The sequence below is a fragment of the Crinia signifera genome, chromosome 3 (genome assembly GCF_055691185.1).
Source record: "Crinia signifera chromosome 3, ASM5569118v1, whole genome shotgun sequence".
NCBI classification, from domain to species: domain Eukaryota; kingdom Metazoa; phylum Chordata; class Amphibia; order Anura; family Myobatrachidae; genus Crinia; species Crinia signifera.
Window position 1 is genome coordinate 160,651,979 of NC_139219.1, and position 19,653 is coordinate 160,671,631.

Genomic DNA, 19,653 nt, shown 5'->3' on the forward strand with positions numbered 1-19,653 from the left:
ATTCTATGGAATGAGAGTTGTGTTTTTTGGCGATTTATACTCCAAAAAACGGCTAATTCGCATTTTTCCGTGAAATCGCATATTTAATGTGATTCGAAAAGGTCCTTAAATCGCATATTTTTTGCGATAAGTCATGCGTACTGAAAGTGCGGTAAAAATTCGCACTTTTATCACATCCAGATGTTTTCCAATAGAAAAGTATACAATTCGCTTATTTAATGGAATGGGATTTCGCAAATCGCACTTTTAAGGTGTCTAATAATCGCCATTTTTTCAGACCAGGTTCTCTTGGGCGATTTGGCCCAGAACTTAATTTGGTCAAGTGCACACATGGTTAATGTCATCACAGGTGTCCTTAATTTATACCCCCACATCATTAAGGACACCTGTGAGGGTTTGAGACATGGAGATTGTGCAGAGTGGATTTGAGTTGCTCATTTTGGATTTGGCCCATTTGGAGGAGATGGGCAGGAGGGAGGAAGCTGCGCACCAGAACCAGGTACCACCCCAAATAGTGCGTACCCCATGTATGTATCATGCTAGGCTGTACCTGGACTCCCTCTCGGATCAACAGGTTGTGGGGATGTTTAGGCTAAACCACAATAACTTGTTGAACTTATATGAGCAGGTGAGATATGATTTGGACCCTTTTGGGGGAGGCAACTATGCAGTGTCTGGGCTGCAGAAATTAATGTATACCCTCTACTATTTAGCCACTGGCTCCACTCAGTCCGTGACCTCATGGTCCTTGGGGGTATCACAAGCCACTTTCTCAAAGCATTTGACTCAAGTGTTACTTGCTTTTAAGAAGTTGTGGCGGACATACATCAGATTCCCCAGTTCTGAGTCAGAGTGGCAGGACCACAAGGTTGCTTTCTATAGACTCTCAGCATTCCCTCACGTGCTGGGAGCTATAGACTGCACACACATTGGGATTAGGGCACCACACGTGCGGGGCCACGTCTATGTCAATAGGCGTGGGCGGCACTCCCTGAACGTGCAGGTTGTATGTGATGCTCATCTGAAAATCCTAAGTGTGGTTGCAGACTTCCCTGGGAACTGCCATGACGCCTATATTCTGAGACACTCCGGCCTCTGGAACCGATTTACCCAACAACAAATGCCAGAGGGCTGGCTACTTGGTAAGTACATTTTTACATATTACCCTCTCTATTCGTATTTGTATCTGCTGAAATGTGTGTGTGTGTGTGTTTCAATTTTCACCAGCCTACTACTCTTGGCCAAGTAAATACTATTTGCCCACTGCACATACCTTACCATATAAGGCAATAACTTCCTTTCTTTGGTTTAGGTGACTCAGGATATGGGTGTCTTTCCTGGCTCATGACACCTGCACCCCCGATGGCCCTGCACAGCACCGGTATAATGAAGCCCGTATTGCAACCCGCAATGTGGTGGAGCGTACGTTTGGAGTGTTGAAAAGTAGATTCCGGTGTCTGGACCGGTCATCTGGTTTGCTGCTTTACCACCCTGCAAAAGTAGTGATGATCGTCCAGGCTTGAAGCATGTTACACAACATAGCCCTATACCAACCAGCCTATGTGGAGGAGGATCATGCAGCAGTCGTGCAGGAAGCCCAACCTACCACACCTCGGGTAGTGAGGGGTACGCAGAGGGGGAATCTGGTGCGTACAGACATAATCAGGCACTACTTTTCTGGTAAGCACATGTGCCCTCTATTCCTACATGTACCTTTGCTGGAAGTGAACTCACCTACATTACATTTATCACTAACATCTTTTTGCCCCCACAATTAGCCCAATAGACACAGTCCAAGGGTACAGTTGGTGGTGCAGACCTATCCCTTGCTGTAAAAAACCTTGTAAGTATATTCACAACATGTATGTGATTTGTGTGCAATAAACTATGGCTCACCTGTTGTTGTGGAACTACATGTCCCAGCATGCCCTGACACAGTGTAAGCATGACAGCACAAAACATGATTGCCACAGCTTGCTGAAATATGTAGTTCCACATCCTCGGACGGGCCAGATTTGAGACAACAGCATCTTCCACCAATACCTTGCCCATATATCATTACATTATGGAACAGATCACACAACAAATGTTTAAAGAATAACACACAGACAAAATGGTATGCGTTGTGACATTTTTACTACAGTATATTATGTCATACATAACCTGCATTTGGCTGTCGCAAACAATAGAAATGTGTATTAATGTCACAAAAATGCAAGCATAGTACATGCATTATCAATTTATTTTATGTAAAAAAAATATTTTTTCCCTCCATCAGGCCGTGCACTACCACCTCTTGACCCTGCGCACATGCCACCCCGGGTCCTAATACTCCGACGGGGTGGGGAAGTTGGTGAGCCACTTACTGGTGTGCTAGATACACTACTAATTGTAAATGTAGTTGCACCTATGACACCTGACACCTCCATTGGATGGATTTGTGCCTACATAGCGATCAACGCATTGGTCTGCGCAGTACACGATTGACTAATTGAATGAATACTTTGTGCAAGGCTGCCAATATGGATATTCTGCTCCCTTACAGCAGAACTAAGTTCAGCAAGACGGGTGTCTATGCTATTTGCCATACGCACCTGAGTGCCTACAACAACCCGTACACTCCTAGACAATTTTCTCAACTGTAGAAAGGTGTCACGCATGTACCCCTTAATGTTGCCCATTTCCAGACTTTGGGAGGCCATAAATTCTAGTTGTTTGTCCTTGAAATGTACCAAGGAGGTAGCTACTTGGGCAGCAGAAGCAGCTGTAGGGGGAGTATTTCTGGGTGGGGGTGGGTTTGGAGTCACCCCACTTGGTGGAAGATCACTCTGTGATGATGTGTTTATTTCCTCCTCAGCCGCAAACATGTCCACTGGTTCCAGAATTATCTCTAGGTCATCCTCCGGCATATCAGAGGATTCTGTGGATTGTTGTCCTAGTTGTACAGTACCTGTGGATACAGAGGAAGAGGTAAGTACAGATGCATATATTGTCCTTTCTGTCGTCAGTACTGTTTTGGAAAGGGTCTGAGATGGTAGACGCCCATACCTAGGGGTACTATGTACTTACAAATGGACCCCGATCCTGCATGAAACATTGACAATAATCTTCATTGACATGGCTAGGCCACATTACATTCATGTCCGTTGCAATGTAGCAGCTGGAGATGACTGTAATGTGATTTATTATTTGATGTGAAATGGGTGTGTGTACTGTATGTGTAATGGCCTGTGGTTTGAACATTTACCTGCTTCCACAGATGCGGCACCATGGGAGCTTCTTCTCTTGGATGCTTGATCACTTCGGGACGGACAATCTGTGAAAGGAAAGATCGGCAGACTTTATGTAACGAGCAATGGAGATGCTTTTGTGCGAAATCATCAAATAAATTGCAATAATGGACAAATTTACCTTTGGTTTAGGGCTATATTATTTACTATTCATATTTTTACATTGATGTTTTGCACCTGTAGTCAGGCAAAAAAAAAAAACACTGCTTGACACATTACAACTGTTGGCAAATCTGTGGTATGTAGGTGTGACTGCTAAACCACCAGTACACCAATGTTTTTGGGCCACATACATATGAAGCTGCTAGAAAAAAATGTTACAGTGTGGAACAATAGATGTGCAGTTTTGGAACTACAAGGCCCAGCATTCTGATCATTTTTAAAGTAGGTGTAAACTATTGCCATTGACAGACATTGCTGGGCTATGTAGTTATACAGCACCACATTATTTAGTATAACAATACCAAATAACATTGCAGTTTAAATACATTGGCATGTATGTTTCATATTGCATGTGGTTACACTTACCAGCTCGGGGTGGGCTTGCCGGCCTATCGGTATCCGCAATGTGCATCCCAGGCAGGACCTCAGGGGGGATAATTCTTTGGAGCTTCACCTCATATGATGTGTACGTTATTGTGGTGGGGCTTCCTCCGCCAGTCTTGGTGGCCTCCTCTATCTCCATGGCCATTTTCTTTTTCAGCTGCCGCTTGATGTCGTTAAACCGCTTTTTAACGTTTTTGCTTAGCGTCTTGCGGTGACTGACAGCGTTGACCGCCTGGGTGATGTCCTTCCACATACCACGTTTACGATGTGAGGTGGTCTTGTCCTGGTTTTTCCCCAGTAAGCGGTCATACAGGGGGTATGATGACCCGGACAAGCGCCACATTCTCCTCATAGCTGAATCGGACCTTTCTCCCACTTTTGGTGCGGCCAGCTTCACCCTCCTCCTCATCCTCTATATCTTCCACATGCATGTCAAAATCCTCCTCCATGCCAGTGTCTTCCTCCTCCTCACCTCCATCTTCCTCCATCTCGGACATGTGGCCCTCCTGCAGCTGCTGTGGGGTATGGGCAAGGTCCTGGCTACAGGATGGGGATGCCAGCGGATCCTCCCCCTCCTCCTGCTGGGCCTGGTCTGCCAGGGCCTGGTCTGGGGCTTCCCTTGCAGTGGCCATGCTGGCTGCCACTCCCTGTAATGGAGGTCGACCTCAGCAGTCCTCTGCTGCCTCTCCCACTGGCTCCTCTTGCCTGGCTGCTGCCACTGCTCCCTCTGCCACTGGCCCCTCTGCCACTCCTCACTCTGCCACCAACACCTCTTCCTCTTCTCACACTGCCACTGCTCCTCTCCATGCTCCTTACTTCCTATCAAAGAGTGAAATGGTGCCAATGCCCCTTTATATAGGGGGTGTGATGCAGAATGGAGGGGACCTAGGTGGCCCAATAGGTTAGGGGGTTATTTGTCATGTGGAGACAGTCTTGTGAATCGCACTCCGGTTGGTCTAAAATGCGCACATGACCGGCGGAAGAAATCACACTTTAGTGACATAATTTCGCATCAATTTGCCGCAAATCGCACTACATCGCACTTTTTATCCTCTAATGCGCATCCCATTAAATATGCAAATTATGACTAAAAAATGCGATTTCAGAAATTGCAAATAGCGGCGATGTGGAGTGCGAAAAATATATGCGCTTTTCTCTCAGCCCATAGAATGTCACCCCAAATGTGTATTGGCAGGCTGATAGGGAACAAGGTGTCTACTCATATAGAAACGGGGCAATCTCAAAGTCAATATTGAGGCCTTTGGGGGAAAGGGTACCCATCTTGTAGATCATCCTTGTTTCTTCTTTGGTCAACATTGTGTCGAAAATCTCCTCCTCTCCAGGAGGTCTGGACTTTCTTTAGGCCTATAAACGTTAAATCTTTATGGTTGCTGGCATGTTTTTCTGTAAAATGTATAGGCACACTGTGGTTTTCTTTGTTGTTGCTGATATTGCACAAGTGTTCTTGCACCCTAATGTGCAGTTTCCTCTTCATCTTGCCGATATATTGGAGTCCGCATGGGCATTGCACTAGGTACACTACCCCACACGTGTTGCAACTGATCCTTTCTTTGATGGTATGTGTGGTTGTATTTGTAGTTGATGTTACTTTTTTGATTATCTTGGTATTACCGTAGTTTGTTTTCCTGCAAGCCATGCACATACCACACCTTGAAAAGCCTATTGTTCGGTTGGTATCCGTCTCTTTTGTTTTCAGGAAGCTTTTTACTAATGTTGTTTTTAGTGTTGCTCCTCTCCTGTAGACTATGTGGGGTTTGATGGGTAAGACGCCCTTTAATCCATCGTCTGTGTGTAGTTTATGCCAATGTCGGCGTAAGCTTTTCTCCAATTGTCGGCTTTGAGTGGAGAAATCTGTTAAGAATATCACTTATTTCCCGATGTTCTCTTCTCTTCTTTCTTGTGGATATAATAGCGTCTGCCTATCCAGTTCTTCTACCTTCTCCCTTTCTTCTTCCAAGAATGCGCTATTGTAGTTCTTTACGACAAAGTTGTTCATTATCTCTCTTGATTGGGTTTGGTAATCAGACAGTTTTGAGCAATTTCGTCATACTCTCCTGAATTGTCCACCTGGTATATTATTTACCCATGTTCTGTGGTGGTTGCTCTTGGAGTGCAGATAGCTTTTGCAATCTGTGGGTTTCGAGAATGTCCTTGTTTCAATTCCCTCTCCTTCAGTGAAGACGTTCAGGTCTAGGAAATTGATGGTGTCTTTGTTGATATCGCTGGTAAATTCTAAGTTCAGATCATTGTCGTTGATGTATTCAATAAATTTAAGAAGGTCTTCCTGTGTGCCCTTCCACACAATTATCACATCGTCTACATACTGAGCCCATAACTTCAATTTGTCCGAAAATTCTGTACCGTTCCTGCTCCCACTGAGACAGGAACAGGTTCGCATTGGATGGGGCGAAGTTCGTCCCCATTGCCGTCCCCCGCCGTTGGAGATAAAACTTATATTATGCGTCAGGATAAACGACTTTGCTTCTATAATAAACGTGATCTGTCTATTATCCAGTCCTGAGTCTTCTTCCAATCTTTTTTTGACATTGTTGCACTCCTGTTGGTGATTTATACAGGTATAAAGGGTTTTTATGTCGCATGTTGCGAGTATATAATCTTGTTCCCATGTCATTTCATTCAGAGTCCGTAAAATGTGGGTGGTATCTTTGATGTAACTTCTCTGTATGATTACTGTGGGTTGAAGGAGTTAGTCTACATATTTTGATAGTTTTGATGTCAGTGATTGGACGCCCGCCACTATAGGTCTTCCTGGCGGGTTCTGGGGATCCTTATGTAATTTTGGGAGATGGTAGAAAACCGGAGTAATGGGATTATTCTGTTGTAGGAAGTTATACTCTCCTTTGTTCAGATTACCTTCTTCTTTTCCCTTTAAAAGGAGGGCATTCAGCTCTTTTTTATACTTTGTGGTTGGGTCCGTTTTCAGTTGTTCATACGTATTTTCGTCCTGTAGCTGTGACAATGCTTCACTCTCGTATTTCGCGCGGTCCATTACCCCAATTGCTCCACCTTTATTGGCTGGTTTTATAGTCAACCCTTTGTTGTTCTTTAGGGATTCTAAGGCCTCTTTTTCTTCTTTAGTGATGTTCCATGATCTTTTATCAATCTTATCCGAAATTCTTTCGATGTCGTTCTCCATTAATTTCTGGAATGTTTTGATGGGTCCCTTCAAGTATTGTGGGAAGGAGGATTTTTCGTTTAATTGTGTGTGTTTGAAAATATCTTCCTGTTGCTGGTCCTCACATTTTTCTTCTCCTTTCTTCTCCATGAAAAATTTCTTGAGGGTAAGTTTTGTTATGAACTTGTGAAGGTCTATAAAAGTCTTGAATTTGTCCAGTTTACTTGTCGGGGCAAATTTCAAACCTTTTTGCAGAACTGAAATCTCTGTTTCTGTGAGTTCATACTGACTTAGGTTGAATATCCCCTCTGATGTTTTCTCCTTCCCTCTTTTCGTCGTTTGATGTTTTTTTGTTTTGTTACCTCCATGCTTTCCACGCTTGTAACGGAACTTCTTGTTCTTTTGGTTTTCTTGCCCTTCTTTTGATCTTGTTGTTGTGTACTCTTTGGGATCGCCCCCTGGCTTGCGGCATTGTAGACCAATTCTAAAAAATTATCCATGTTCTGTTCGGCCAGATCAATCCCTTCTTCCTCATCATCTAGGTCTTCTTCCCTTCTCCCATCTCTTTCATTAATTCTTTGCATGAGTGTTCTGGCTGAAGTATTGTTCTCTTCTTCTTGGTCTTTCTTGCCCTGATTGAAGCTGTTAATGAGAGTTCTATTGTCTGGGTATCTATTGTATCTCTCCTGAATCTTGGTATCTCCATTTGTTGGTCTTTGGTATCGGTCATGTTCTCTATTGTTGGAGTATTGATTTTTCCTCTGTGGTATATGTTCCTCTCTAGTTCTGTTCTGCATCTCTGTGTCTTCTGTCAATCCCTATGTAGTTGGGATTGTCTGAGTGTCCATATCTTCTTTCATTTCTTCTATTCGGTATATTCCGGTTGTTCATGGATCGATCTCTCTGTCTTTGATATCTTTCCTGTTGGTGGCTATCTGCTTTCCAATTCCTGTAGTCTATTCTATAGTCTTCAATGTCTCAGTGGAACTTTCTCCTTTTTTGTTCTATGGTTTCTTCTTCAATTCTCCTCAGTTTGTTCTTTGTTAGTGAATCTAATCTTCTAAAATCTTCATGGTGCTTTAGGGGTTCGATTTTTTTATTGATATCCTCTAACTTCTTTTGTGATTTTCTTCATTGATTGTTCCCGGTCCTCAATAAGTCATTAGTTGAGAGGAACGTTGGTTTCTTTATTATCCTTAGTCCCCTGGGGATCATCCCCATAACCAGGTATCTACTCATAGTGGTGCTTTCCCACGGGATGCAGTTTAAATCCCGGCGGTCGGGATCCCGGCGTTCAGAATCCCGACGCTGGAATCCTGACCGCTGAAATCCCGACCGCTGAAATCCCGACCACTGAAATCCCGACACTTTCTCCCTCCGTGGGTGTCCACGGTACCCCTGGAGGGAGAATAAATTAACGTGCCGAGCGTAGCGAGGCACCGAGCCTGCTGCATGGCGAGTGCAGCAAACCCTCAAGTGGGGCGATCCACGTCCCCCCACTTGTCGGGATTTCGGCATCAGGATTTTGAACGCCGGGATCCTGACCGCCGGGATTTCATACTGAATCCTTTCCCACCATTGTTTAATTTCTAATATTTCTAGTTTCTCCAATTGTAGGTAAAGGGTACAGAAATTTTCTTCCGTTACTCTGGTATCTTCGGGTTTTGTTGATCTGCCCGGATTAATGAATGATTCTAGGTATCTGTACCGTTCTTCCCTGTTGAATGCCATGTTCGATGTTTCTATATGTGTGTGTGTGTGTGTATATATATATATATATGCGATGGATTGGTCCTTTATGTGTAGTTTGCTATTCGTAACTCAGCTGCTGTAGTCGATGTAGTAAATGGTGCTGGAGAGAATGGGTGGTGACTGACAGCGCTCGAGTAGAGGTAAAGTAGGGTGCTGCTGGGTGTCCGGGGTAAAACTACAAAAATTTACCATGCAGTGTACAGAAAGCAAGAGGAAAAATGGGCACACCCGCGCAAACCTACACCATCAATAGTAAATAAGCAGAGATGGTATCTGTGTACAAATATTAATTTATTAAAAATAAATTCATGAAATACAAAGAAATGTGCACATTAGCATAAAAGTGCTTTTATAAAAAGGAAAGGTAAAAAGGGGGTGTGGCCTAATACCGGTATACACTTCAGACAAACGGTTACATACTCACATATAAAAAACCCTGAATGGGGTATAATTTTTAGTATAAAAAGTCTCGTCCCAATGCTGTATATTGACAAGAAACAGAGTGCAATGCTCCTGACTCCTAAACGGAGTTTGATGTAATGAAGTACAATGCAGGTATAGGCAAAGATGCTGTGTAAAGGTAAAATACAGGGGGAGAGCTCTGCTCCTAACTCCTAAACGGAGTGCAGCATAATGCAATAATAAAATGCAGAGATCTTAACTCCTAACCGGAGTGTGATACTGGTGAGGAAAAAGTCAGAAAAAGATGTCCTCAGGGGACAGAGGGTGTCTGCCGGCAGACTGTTACCTCCTCGTGGTAACGGCTGGGTGATGCGGCGTACCTGGAGATCCTCTCTGTCTATCTATGCATTTCGCCCGCAGCGTGGGCTTCGTCAGGATATGCAGAGTAGATGTGTCCGTCCCGTCTTCTCTTTTATGCCGGTGCGGCGGTACGTCATGTCCGCCCGTGTCACTTCCACCCGGCGTGTTCAGCGATGTTTCCTTGCTGATGCGCCCTCACTTCAGTAGTATGTTACTTCCGCCCTGAGTCATTCGGCGTGGATTTGCTATGCTCTCTTGGTAGCGGTATCGAACTCCCGCCCAGACTCTGCTTATTTACTATTCATGGTGTAGGTTTGCGCAGGTGTGCCCATTTTTCCTCTTGCTTTCTGTACACTGCAGGGTAAATTTTTGTAGTTTTACTCCGGACACCCAGCAGCACCCTACTTTACCTCTACTCGAGCGCTGTCAGTCACCACCCATTCTCTACATGCTCTAAAATACACGGTTTTCCTTTATCAATAAAACCAATATGTTAAGCGCCGCAAAAATTTTGCGGATGTAATGCGCGCGCGCGGGGGGGGGGGAGGGGTGGTGTAGGGACAGACAGTGTTTGTAATGCGGGGGGCTCACCTGCTCCGTTCTGCAGCCTCCAGATGGGGGAACGGGAGCTGGGAGTCTACTGCCGCCGCCCATTACGGTCCATGGGAGGTGCTGTGTACTGTCGCAGAGGTGCACGGGAACACGCACACTACTTCTTGTTGTTGTTCACACTACTGTAGTGAACAAATCATATTATAGTACAACTTTATAAAAGGGACATAGGGTCATGAATTCATAAAAAGCTTGACAGTAACTGCAGTAACAGAAAACCAGATAAATAACCAAAGGGCTAAGATGTATTAAAAGGTGTAGAATATATATCGCTTTATGTCTTTTAGTTTAAAATGTTTCAGTTTTTAAAAATGCTTAGGCGCATGTTGTGTCCTGTCATTTTATTTTTGTTCAAAGATAACTTTTTACTTACAAATATATATTGCCACATAAAGATAAAGGACAAAATATTGATTATGCATTTCAGAAAAGCTAACAGCAATTTCAGCACTGGAATTCTGCTTTGTTATATGATCATATGCTTTTATTTCACTACTTGGAAGGGACCCAGAGACAAACAACAGACAGAAAGAGAAAAGCTTATAGATCAGGACCTGACCAAATGGATATATATGCTCAATACTGAAAATGCTAGTGGTGAACCAGGAACTGTAGGCCTTATTCTAGTCCACACGCAGCGCTGCGAATTTCGAAGTGCTGTGTGTGGATTTAATGCTGCCCGCCACTCACACAGCTGCATGTCCCCCCTCGCTCAGCAAGTTCCCCACAAGGCTGAGAATGGATGTTTTGCATAAACAACCATTCGCAGCCTTGGGTGCTCCCAATATGGGAAATAGGCGGGCAGCTGACATCCGCTGCATGCACACTCGCACCTTGCATATGCACATGCGCAGTAGTAAAACATCGGTCCCCTGTACAAATGCGTGAGGGTGACTGAGTGAATCAGAATTAGGCCCTGTGTCTGATTTAGTCTCAGACATGCATTACTTAGTATAGCTAGTCAGGAGTGATAAGGCAAACGTCTATTTTGACATGTATACCTATAAAGGTTCTTGCAGCTACTGTAGGCATATCCCGCACATAAGCTGATCCATAGCAGATTGCTTGAAATGAGTAATGGTAAAGACAGTTTTGTAAAATATGTATACTCCAATATAGCTCACCCGGAACACAGCAAATTATACTCACCGATAATTCCATTTCTTCTTAGAAATTCCATGGCAGCCAAACTTAGGGATATTTCCCTTTTCCTAAGATTAGACCGGGTGATTTTTTTTCTGAGAGGCTCCGCCCACCTTGGGTATATTAGTCTACTCCTCCCCTTCCATTATGTCTTTTGAATGTCTCCTAATTCTCGGTGAGTATAATTCGCTGTTTTCTTCTATGATCACAATGGCAGCCATACCAAAGCAAAAAAAGGAGGGAGACCATATCAATGAAATTATTTAAGGCACACTTTAGCACATTTTCCCCAAAGTGGGCAGAAGAAATATCTAAGGCATAGTAAATGTATGTATATATGGATGACCAAGTCCCAGCTTAGCAAATGTTGGAAATAGATGCTTGATGATTCCTAGCCCATGAGGCCGCCACTGCTCTTGTCGAGTGTGCTCTTATGATCTGCGGAACAGCTTTCCCTTCCTGTTCATAGCAAAGATGATGGACTTCTGATCCACCTTGCCAAGGTTTGTTTAGAAGGAACGGAACTTTTATTCACACCTTCCGGTATTGTAAACAAAGGCTTTGTTCTTCTGATCCCTTCAACTTTTTGAAGATAAAGGAAAATGGTCCTGACTAAATCTAGAGAATGTAACTCTTCTTCAGGGTTGTTAGGATTCTCATAGAAAGCAATCTCCTGATTAAGACGACATTTTGACACTACCTTAGGTAGAAAGTCTGGGTGCATTCTTAACACCACTTTATTTGGGAAGATATTCAAGTAGGTTTCTTCTACCCATAAAGCTTGGATTTCACTAACCCTCCTAGCTGAGGTTATAACAGGGGTGGGCAACCAATCAGAGGCAATAAGCCAAAACATTTTTTATGGTAAGACAAAGAGCCGATACTATGCAAAAATGGGGGTGGCCTATCTCCCTCAAGTCCACGCCCCATTTTTAAATGACCGGTGCTCCCTCCATTTGAGCTGCCCTGCCAAATATGCCATCTATCTATGCAATATATATACACACCTCAAAACATGACCCTCTCCAGGGGGGACACAATGCACTGCTCCTGGACCTTCCTCCTACTGTATGATTGCTATCATCTTTGTTGAACAGGTACATTGCTAAGAAAAGTGCTTTAACAAAGGTGATGGCAATTATAAATTAAGAGGGAAGTGCAGGAGCAGTGCAATGTATCCCTCCTGGAGAGGGTCATGTTGGGAGGTGTGTGTGTGTATATATATATATATATATATATATATATATATGCAATAAGATCGCACTCCATACAAAAAATATTCAACCGCTGGGGTGACGTCCAGAACTTTCCTTGCAAGAAACAAAGTCCATGTATATAAAGACCAAAAAGACACACTCTCCAGGCTGTAGGAAGCTGCTGTGTGGTCCACGCTGTGCTTCACCCCAAATGGATGCCCTTTTGTCTAACTCCTGAGGAAGGTCCTTTATGGACTGAAACGCTAACGTTGAGTACCCTTCTTTTTACATTTGATGTTTATGTGAATACAAATACACAGCTTTTTATTTTGCATCAAACAGTCTGGAGAGTGTGTCTTTTTGGTCTTATATATATATATATATATATATATATATATATATATATATATATATATATATATATTTGGACTATCTTTAGAGGGTGGGGGGAGGGGACATAGATGGGCAGAGAATCATATGGGGTCATAGATGGATACAGGGGGTGGATTGGAATAGAAAACCAGCCTAGGAAGCATGAATATACACCTACATAGAACATGATATACAAACACACATGGATCACCAGCATATACACATACATAGTGTAGATGAGTTCCCAGGCAGAAACTGATGGGCCATTATCCTTCCGCGCAACAGGTCCCACATGATCACCAGGGTGGAAGGTGGGCGCTTGTTCTGAGTGAGCCATAGTAAAGAAATCTCTCCCTGGCTGGGACCCTTGGGTGCAGCGATTGCCAGGTGTTATCAGACAGATGGCACGCACGCTGCCTCTGCGCTGTGGAACGTAGATTGCGGAAGTGCACCAGGGGGAGGGGTTTTGGTAGGGGGACGTCCAACCCCACGAGGACAGTACTGACCGCATAATACCTGGACACGCAAAAAACAGCTACCTGGAGACTACAACCTTGGGTCTGCATGCATGGAAGCAACTGGGTGCAGGGGGAGCAGCGGGCCCCTGAAGCAGCTCGGGCCCCATAGCAGCTGCACCCTCAGTAGTTACGCCACTTCCGAGGAGAGATCCCGGCTCGGACTCCTTAGGAGCCTGTGTACAGGTTCCTTCCGTCCCCGCTGCAGGGGACGCACTTGCCCGCTCTCTGTCGTCTCAGTAAGCAGCCACATCACAATGACCGGGGAGTGATCTCGGGAGCCGCAGCTCGGTGACAGGTGAGCCACGGGTTGGCCACCCTGGGTTATAGCAACCAGAAATACTACTTTCCATGATAGGAATTTTAAGTCTGCTTGCGACAGGGGTTCAAACAGAGCCTGCATCAAAGTATTTAAAATAACATTGAGGTCCCAAGGAGCCACATGGACTTCCTGGAAGGATGAATCTTCTTAAAAGCTTTACAGAACCCGGAGAACCAACTCTTCCTTGGCTAATTACATTCTAGTAGGACACTGCTATGAGGCTAGACTTTTTTTGTGTTTGCATCAGCACTCCAATTCTTTAACCAAAGGGCCCTTCTTGCTACCACTCCTGCTGTCAACGACTTAGAGGAGAAAGTCACTATATCCAGAAAAGCTTCACACATATATATTGGATAGCTTTTTACATAATCTCTAGATTTTTCAATAGATATTGTCTAGATATTTTGTCATCAATATCTTTGTGCATTTCTGTGCACCATAATCTAAGAGCCCTAGCTGATACATAGTATCCCTAAAGGATGCCAGAGGGATAGTTGTTCTGAAGGTGACTTTGGCCATTGCTGCGTCCACCTTCGGAACTTCACACCAAGTTAATAACTGTTTATCCTTGAACGGGTATATCTTTTCCAATCTAGGCATCCTACCTAGTCTCTTATCCACCAATGACCACTCCTTTGAAATCAATTCCTTCATTACACAGTGTACTGGAAAGGTTCTTCCAGATTTAGCACAATCTTCAAATAGGATATCTTGACGGTCAACCGGCTCCTTATAAATCAATTGTCTTATTAAATATTCTTTAACATGCTTTGCACCAACTCTAAATTAAAATTGCTAGCTTCCCAGACTCCTCACTCGAAGAAGAATATTAGATTTCTTCTTATGTATCTTCAGAAGAGAATCTGGTATCATACTCTAGGCTGGTCTGTGACCAAGACCTCTTGGAAGTTTGTAACTGGGAAAACTCCTCCTTTGTAATTTTTTTATCCAATCCAATTACTGTGATAAAACCTCAGGTTGCTCATTCTGAATAGGATGTCTAGCACAATACTCCCAGTGCCTTTGCGTGTAGCTGGCAATACTTTATCACGACACACAATTAAGAATAACATGCTTTTTATAGACTTGATTGGAGAAGCAGTCACACTGTAAAATGTAGTTAAATATATATAACTAGAAAATACATTTCTAAAGTAGTCCAAAATATAAGGGTTATCTCGCCAGAGCAGAATCAAGCTTATGGGGGGAGGGGGGAAGGATCCATGATGCTCAATGGTGGGGGGATCCATGATGCCCAATGGGGGGATCCATGATGCCCAATGGGGGGGGGGGAAGGATTCATGATGCTCACTGGAACAGCAGAGAAACATGATGGCTGACAGCACAGTTTGCCCATGCTTTAAAGTAGCCCGCAGTAGCCGACCCGGAAGTACTTCCTCCATGGGTCATTCCTCAAGACAGCCCTAATGGCGCAGATACCCGAAAGCTGTACCCGACTTCCGGCACATGCGGTCTCAGCGCATGCCGCTGTCACTCAAATCTAGGTGCAATTGCCTGGGAGACAGCGTTCACCGTTAACAAGCCTCAGACTGAGCAGAGTGAAGTCAGCTGGAACGTGTGGCTGGGGAGACCGAACTCGCCGCCGCAGCACGCTGTAACCAGCCTTACCTTATCCAGACAGGGAGCTGATATCGTCACTGCATAAAGGTATTTAATGGAGCTGCAAGGAGGGAGACATGCTCGCTGCTGCAGTCCAATCTCGGATATATAAGTGTAGGATAGAGCTGAAAACAGGCCATCCTACACCTCTTCTTCCCCCTCGGGCAGCCAACCCAATAGGGTAAAGGGCCCCATACATCAGCAATTAATTGTGACAATTTTCAGATATGGAGATGATTGCCACAATTAATTTTAGATGTGTGGGCTCCCCCCTTTTGGCAATCCCAATCAAAATCTCCAATCAATTGCTTAATCAGGTTTTTAAACATGTTTAATAATCTGGTATTATCTGCAGATCTTTTTTAGATGTGTGGGCATTCCCAATTCGTCTTCTTCATCTATTTACATTATGAACAGCTGAAATGACAATCGATTGGGGCAATTTCCAGATATGAAGATGCAATCTTTAGATGGAAAAATCTGCAGATCACTGAAATAAATCTGTAATGTGTGGGCAAAGTCAGATAGATTGTAAAATCCATTTATCTGGCCAAAATATCCCTATATCTGAAAATCCATAAATTGTGATTGCTGATGTATGGGGCCCATTAGCCCTAGAAATAAAAATAACACCCTACCCTGTCTAAACTATTAGGAGTCAGGAAAAAAAGACATAAAGGAGGGGGAGGAGTAGACTGATATAACCAAGGTGGGCAGAGCCTCTCAGAAAAAAATCACCCTGTCTAATCTTAGGAAAGGGAAATATCTCTAAGTATGGCTGCCATGGGGAACGTAGAACAAATATCCTTCAGCTGGATGTGTATAGAACAAACTTCTAGATTAAAAGAGCATAAAAACAGCAGAATTACTTTGCCTATTAGTTTACTTACTGCATACATATTATTTCTCCTCTTCAGAAGCCCGGAGAGGAGACTCCCAGCTTCACTTGGGGTGGGGAGAGCTTGGTGTTATCAAGCCCCACCATTAAATGCCATGATTCGACGGTCTACATGGAGGGGTGGGGCAAAAACATCATGATCTGCATAATTTTATCCAGGCAGTCACCCTGAAAAAAAATAAAATAAAAATAACAATATACTCTGAACGCTAGGGGCAAGTGTTTGAGTGCTGTGTGCAAGTGGCTGCCCTCTGGGAGGGGGGTGCCGCCCCCAAAAGATTGCAAATGGGAAAAGAGAAATACCAGTGGGCGCCTTTTGCACACAAATTAAAACAATTTATTAAGTAGACAAATGACATAAAAATTAATAAACAAAATATACACAAAATATTAGGCATGCATAAAATACTTAAAAAGCATGTGCAACAGTAAAAATGCTGAATGTATGTAGCGTATAATTACCAGGTCCCGGTAGGTTATTCTCATATGCGCATATGAGGCCAGGTGCTAGTGTCCTGATTAATAGGGTAAAAATCCCAGCGCTGTGTGGGAGTAGGTGGATGCTTGTAGATTCTCCCAACAAATATTTGTAATCCACAAAGGGTATTCTTTCACAGGCTTTATAGCACAAGAACAAAGTGCGGAGTAGATGCAATCGACACCTTGAGTCGGTAAGGACGACAGCCGATGTTTTGTGTTACCTTGCTTGTAAGTGCGGGGTCTTCAGCAGGTCCCGAATCGGGTAGGTAAATGCACCAATCCGCCACACGCCTGTCAGTGTTTGGATGGTAGGAAGCAGCTGCACCGGCCAGCGAGCCAAATGCAAGCCGCTGGACACTGCGGTAGGCGGAGACCTTCTTGTTTGCGGGTCTCGTGCACTCTGCTGTAAGTGTTACTGCCGTATGCCGCCGGGATGGCAAGGTGGCTGTATGTCATCCTCAGGGACACTCCGGAGTTGCGCTGTTGAGATTTGTATCAAGGACCGTGGTGTAAGGTGCTTTTATGGAGCTCACACTGGGTGAGAGATTCCTCCAGGTCCACGGTCTCAGCAGCAGCAACAGGAATTCCTTTTCAACAATATTTTGTGTATATTTTGTTTATTAATTTTTATGTCATTTGTCTACTTAATAAATTGTTTTAATTTGTGTGCAAAAGTCACCCTGAAAAGCCTTGAATGCTAATGTTCAACCTGCTGAGGAGGGGGCAGCGAGATGGGTCCAGGGGCATGTGGAGGCTTTCCCACCTTTCCAGGGGTCTGAGAGGAGGACCCAATTTTCAGGAGTCTACAATGAATGGGTTATTTGTAGTCCTAAGTGTACATTTGATGTGTATAATAATGATGATGCAGTAATTGTCACCAGTTAATAGTCCATAGTTAGTATTACAGAAGCAACTTGAATAACCCATCCAGTCACTCTGGAGCGGTAACTTTCTTATAATTCTTATTGTCTGTCTGTAAGATGTTCATTGACAAGATCTTTTAGTATTAATACATTAAAAGGACACTATATACTTGCAAGCATTTGTATCCAGTGATGTTCCTACCTGCATTAAACAGAGATCCACGTACTGTAGGCTGCACAGGGAATCGGCATGCCAGCAAAAGGGGAAAATAGGAGGCAAGGCATGGCATGAACCACCATTTTTATTCAGAGTTCCTCAGATGCAGATAGTCACCAGAGATCAGTTTGAGTGCAGTGCTGGCATTGACAAGTGTCAGGTGCTGCACATAATGTTACAATGTAACATTATCACTGAAGAAGAGTCAGCTCCTTTGGGTCACCCTTGTGGAGTGACACCCAGGTACATCCCACGTCCCCCTTATGAGGCTACCATTTATAAATATAAACCAGAACACAACAAGATTTACATGCTCAATACTTTATAATAGCCATAAGTAACCATGTTTTAGCGAAATAACACTTCTTGAATGCCTATTTACATTTTATTTTGAAAATAAATCAATTTACCAAGTCACCAAACACTGATCTTGTTTACAATATATTCATAATGGATTTGCAGAAAAAAGACCCCACCCCCACCTTCTAACTGGAATTCACAGTGGAAAATCCATGAAAAGTAGAAAGTGTTTGGGATTGGTAGCGATAAAAATCCATTGAGTTTATTTACTTAAATAGTTCTATTGAAGGTGGGATGTTGTCCATATACCAATCAGAATCTACTTATTTATATAGCAATTCTAGAAGATAGATAGGATGTTACTCTGTGCAACCAATCAGATTCTAATCTTCAATAGAACTCCCATCTTAGTAAATAAACGCACATGAGTCTAGGATGTGGTGGGGATGAGAAGACAAAAGTACAAGACAAACCTGATGGGATTTTTTTTACTTTGTGTACGCACACTGCAAAGGAATTCACAATAATGGGGAAATTTACTAAAGGAAATTTGTAAAAAATAGGTGTATTTGTATCCAGAAATACACTTATTTTTGACATTTACTATCCCGAAAATACGGCAATTCGTAGTCGTATTGATGTGCTATCAATACGACTACGAATTGCCGTATTTTCGGGATAGTAAATGTCAAAAATAAGTGTATTTCTGGATACAAATACACAATTTTTTTTACAAATTTCCTTTAGTAAATTTCCCCCTAATTGTCATACTTGGCTGTTCTGCAAACATGGAACTACAGTACGTGCCCGCAAAAGTAATTTACTAAAAATTCAAATGCTGCAAAGGATTTAGGATTAATTGTATTGGTAAGGCCATCCATGGAGTTTTAGTAATTCAATAATCTGGAAAGGATTTTTTGGATCAGATGGTTTGAACCAAAGTTAAAATGTAATTGAATATCCCCATGGCTCTAAGTGGGTCCAGGCATAGTGAGTTATGTAGTAATGAGAATATATATATATATATATATATATATATATATATATATATATATATATATATATATATGACAAAGGAGTACCGGCACTCTTCCTTAAGGATGCAGATACTTGAGGTGCCTTTCCGTTTCTCAAGGAAAAAGTAGGTAGACGGCACTCACAAGATTTGTATACTTTCTGCGCGGCGGCAGCAATGAAGAAATAAATGAATCAACACAGGCTTGTGTCAACGTTTCGGGCAAAGCCCTTTATCAAGACATGAAGAAAAAACAGCAGTGTACTCACATTTATAGCAGACAGTGGGGGCAGGAACACCTCGTGCAGAAATCACCAGCACGACCCGGGCAGGTGATGAGTGACGTCATCTGGCGCACTCAAACGAGGAAAGCGGGGTCACCAGGGGCGTGCTATCAAACCCAAAGGGTGGTTGCTAAGCAACCAAGAACGCAGTTCTGGCGCTTACAAACTGAACTGAGTGAATGTCGACTTAGAGCTAAGTGCGGGGAAACAAGTGTGAACGTGAAGCGGCTGTGGTGCTGAAAGCCGGCTGCTGATCTCTGCAGCGGTGTCCTATCAAATAAAAACGTTACAAGTTAGAAAGCGATACGG

The 19,653-nt window shown here is 43.4% G+C and overlaps 1 long non-coding RNA gene across 1 annotated transcript; it reads right to left on the reverse strand.

Moving 5' to 3' along the window:
- Positions 1 to 2,014: 2,014 nt before the first annotated feature.
- On the reverse strand, positions 2,015 to 18,606 carry LOC146063913 (uncharacterized). Its single transcript, XR_014471710.1, has 3 exons — positions 16,178 to 18,606; positions 10,099 to 10,241; positions 2,015 to 3,316 (listed from the first exon to the last, which is right to left on the reverse strand). It is a non-coding gene; the product is annotated as an uncharacterized LOC146063913 (long non-coding RNA).
- Positions 18,607 to 19,653: the final 1,047 nt, after the last annotated feature.